Raw genomic sequence first — 4,445 nt, 5'->3', positions numbered from 1 at the left:
CTTCCTTCCTTCCTTCCTTCCTTCCTTCCTTCCTTCCTTCCTTCCTTTCTTCCTTCTTTTTTCTGACCTGCCTGCCTTAAAATATAATTTGTTTATTCTTTCAAGCAACACTTTATTCTCTCCGATAACCCAGCAAATAAAGAGGAATTTCTACAGCCATTTCCAGCATGTACACAGTTGATAAGAAAAAACAAGCATGGTACAAGATCTGCATGTGTTCTTGGGAACATTTCCCTTGTTTTCTGTACTTGTAGAAATTGTGATTCTCAGTTCCCTGTTACTCTTGCTGCTAAGTCATAGGCCTGCCTAACTGCTGAGGCAAATCACCTATTTGCTTTATCTGTTCATTGTGCTGCAGATATTGCAACTGGGAGCTTCTAAGTAAGGCTTAAAAAATTTTGTAGGGCCTAAGCATGGCGCACAGCAGAGAAACTGGAGGTGGAGGCGAGGACCGGCAGGGTGCGAAGCTGAAAGCTCTGGCCAAGGTCCCTCGGGAGGCTCACGAAGATGCGGAGACAGAGAACAGCCCCAGAGCAGCCCCAGCCACGGCCCACTGCCTCCCCGCCTAGCTTCAGCATCTCAGAAAGCAAGAACAAGCCCCGGCGCTACTTCATGTTCATGCGCTGGAAGCAGCAGTAGAGAAAGGAAAAATTGGAAGCTAAGAAAAAGCTTAAAAAAGAGAGAGAGGCACTTGGAGATAAAGCACCACCAAGACCATTGAAAACCAGAAAGTTTATGACGAGACGATAGTCGACCCTAATGATGAAGAGGTTGCTTATGATGAAGCTACAGATGAATTCGCTTCTCATTTCAACAGGCAGACTTCTCCCAAGATTCCTATTACCACATCTGGCAGACCTCGTGGGAGAATGGTGAGGTTCTGTGAACAGCTGTCCACTGTTATACCAAACTCACATGTTTATTACCGAAGAGGACTAGCTTTGAAAAGAATTATCCCCCAGTGTATCTCTCGAGATTTCACAGATCTGATTTTTATCAATAAAGATCGTAAAATACCAAATGGACTTGTTTTAAGTCATTTGCCTCATGGTCCAACTGAAAAGTGTTCGCCTCTGCAAAGAGATAAAGAGGAAAGGGAAATAACCCACTCAACATTCACCTGAAGTACTTCTGAATAATTTTACAAGACTGGGTTATTCCATTGTACCTATGTTTGCTTCTCTCTTCCCCCATTATCCTCAGTTCATTGGAAGGCAAGTTGCAATATTTCAAAATCAGTGGGATTACATCTTTTTTTCAGATTTCACTGATACCTTTTTAAGAGCGAAAAGAAAATGGGAATTTAAGAACTTGGAGAGTGCTTTACCTTAAAATTGAGATCTCTTCAAAAAGGAACCTTTGATTCTAAATATGGAGAATATGAATGGGTTCATAAGCCCCATGAAATGGACATAAGTAGAAGGAAATTTCATTTATGAAGTATTGAGAAAGCAGGATTGGACATCTGTTTTGAACTGTTAGTTTTTTGTTTTTTGTTTTTGTTTTTTACTGTAGACCTCATCTGAAGACACTCACTTTTCAGCCATATATTTGTCAATGAAGGCCCTTTCACTGATTGGTTATTCTTTGAATGTATCAGCTCTGTGTAGTAATAATAAATGAATGTTGGAGTATGTTCTTTAATATATCCATTTTTTTCCCTAACTTTCACCTTGTACTGAGAGCTGGGGAATAGCATGTATGTGAGAAAATTTTCCCTATTCTTCCTCTCCCTTCCCACTTTCCCCAGTGCATCCTTCTTCCTTGTCCTTCCATTTTTATTTTGAAGATCATTCCAACATAATCAATTCACACCCATGGCCTCTGACTACATAAATGCCTTCTAATTGCCCTAATGATGATGAAGTTCTTAGGAATTCCATGTATCATCTTCCCATGTAGGAATATAAACAGTTTCACCTTACTGAGTCCCTTATGATTTCTCTTTCACATTTACCTTTTCACGCTTTTCTTAAGTTTTCTGTTTGAATGTCATTTTTTTCCCCCAGCTCTCCCACTACTGCTGCTGCTACTTCTGTTGTAACTGCCTCCAAGACCCACCACTGGTGTCAGAGACTTCTACTCACCTCCTAAGTTATTGGGCTGGAAAAAAGTCTTACCCTGACCTTTGGTCAGCTATGCCGTTCCAGAATTCAATTTGACATGTCATTTTAAAGCTGTTTGGAAGGGAATATTAAGAGAGTTCTGCTCGGTTGCTGTCTCTACTCCACTACCTTGGCTCTGCCCCAGCCAATTTTCTTATCAAGAAAAAAAGCTAGAAATGAGGGAGATTGAAAGAGTTCTGGCACAGCAAAGGTAATGGAGAGACCCATGGCATTTTCCTTTTTCTTTCTTCTTTTTTTTGGTTCAGAGCTGTGATTTGGTTTCAAACTCAAATAGAAAAATGGAGATAAAAATAAGATTGGGCAACTGATTCTGAATCTGTGATAACCTGGGTGACTGGAAGAATAGCAACACCTTCAACACTAATAAGGAAAAGGTGTGGATTTGGTAGTAAAGATACTGTAATGAGACCTTTAATGCATATTATAAACCATACTTACCTGCTCATTCTATGTGACTTACTACGTCTAACTCAAAATGAAAATCAAGGAACTCAAAAATTTAAAAATTGTTAAAAGCAAATAATACATTAAAATTTTTTTTTTAAAAAGAAAAGAAAATTGGCTTGGCTTATTTTCTGTTTGGGGAAAAGTCTGCTTTAAAAGGGAGAAAATTATAGATTGAAGATTAAGAGCTAGAAAAGTTATTCAATTTCTTTATCAGTTCTCTGGAGACTAGGACAGGAAACTAAATCGAAGGAAAATTGTTTCATCTTTCTCACAAGGCATCCATTTTATGACTTCCAATGATCAGCAAGACCAGACACTTAATCCAGTGCTCCTCATTAGGATGATTTTGTCCCTTCTGGGAATTAAAATTCTAGTTATCCTCTTATAAATGGCCAACCTGCATCATTTAAAAATACTTCATAAAAGAGGAGATGAGGAAAGTACAAAATTGGAAATTCCTTGTTGCTGTCATGTCTGTCTGATCTGTCTGCCAAATCAATCAAGTTTCATTCTTTTATCTTGATGGGGGAGGTGCTGCATCACTAATCAGATTTTTCTGTTTTCTTTCTGTTTTGCTTTACAAGATCATCTGGTATAGATCTTTAAGATTCTGGCTGACCAACTAGCCTGTTAGTTATGCAAGTTAGTCCAATATTATCCATATGCAATCTCTGAGGTTTTTCAACTATCTTTTATTCTCCATTAGAGGGAAGTAGAAAAATAGTCATCAAATTAAAGATTAAAAACAAACAAACAAACCATCACGCTAAAGTGCTTTGGGTATAAGGTCTTAATTTTTAAAAATTTCTATACCAATTTTAGTTGTGCAGTTAGTGCAATGAAACTGATAATAGACACTTTAGTTTTCAGAACATTATTTTTGATCTGAACTTTTGTATACAATATGTAATCAAGAACAAGATCAGCATAGTAGTCAGAAGATGAATAAGCTAACCAAAACAAATAAAAGAAGCAGGAAATAAAGGTCAATTTAAAAGAAGATAGCATTAGTTTTTTTTTTTTTTTTTTTTTTTTTTTGCAATTGGGCTTAAGTGACTTGCCGGGGGTCATACAGCTAGTAAGTGTCAAGTGTCTCAGGCCACTTTTGAACTCAGGTCCTCCTGACTCCAGGGCTGGTGCTCTATCCATTGAGCCACCTAGCTGCCCCACAGTGTCTTATTTCTTCTTTTCTCTAATGACAGGTGAGGTAGCCAAAGACTTGAAATCTAGTTCCTCCACCACTAACCTCCAACCTTCTCCTAGCTCCACTTTTGAGAAATGCTTTATTAAAAGACAATGTTTTCATGGAGTAATTTTGTATTATTTATTCTCAAGGAAAAATTATAATCCTAACAAATTACTACTTGTTCTAATTCTAAAATATCAATATTAGGGGCAGCTAGGTGGCACAAGGGATAACGTACTGGGCTTGGAGTCAAGAAGACATAATTGAAAATTTGGTCTCAGATACTTACTAGCTGTGTGACATCGGACAAGTCACTTAACCATTATTTGCTTCAGTTTCTTCATCTGTAAAATTGGGATAATAATAGTGCCTACCTCCCAGGGTTGTTGTGAGGTTTAAATGACATATTTGTAAAACATTTAGCATAATGCCTAATGTAGTAGATTTTAATGAATACTCATTTCCTTCCTATCCTTCCTATTAAATCTAAATGAATGTTATTCTTACTGAGCTTCTGCTGTTATCAAAATTACTCTTATTCTGTATGATTACATGAAGAAATGATATAGAGTGATCAGAATTTGTCTATCCATTTTCTCTCACTTCTTATTTATTTTGTTTTCAATTCTTATTCCCAACAAATGCACAATGAACTCCAGGGAAGTGAGAGGGAAATACTAAATTTA

General features: G+C 37.3%; 1 pseudogene; it reads left to right on the top strand.

Annotated features, from left to right (window-relative positions):
* The first annotated feature begins 413 nt into the window (after nucleotides 1-413).
* On the top strand, nucleotides 414-1,560 carry LOC114034900 (annotated as a pseudogene).
* Nucleotides 1,561-4,445: the final 2,885 nt, after the last annotated feature.

The sequence above is a fragment of the Vombatus ursinus genome, unplaced genomic scaffold, assembly GCF_900497805.2.
Source record: "Vombatus ursinus unplaced genomic scaffold, bare-nosed wombat genome assembly UNPS02009132.1, whole genome shotgun sequence".
NCBI lineage: Eukaryota > Metazoa > Chordata > Mammalia > Diprotodontia > Vombatidae > Vombatus > Vombatus ursinus.
Note: the sequence above shows the minus strand (reverse complement) of the source record. Positions and strands in the feature narration are given on the sequence as shown.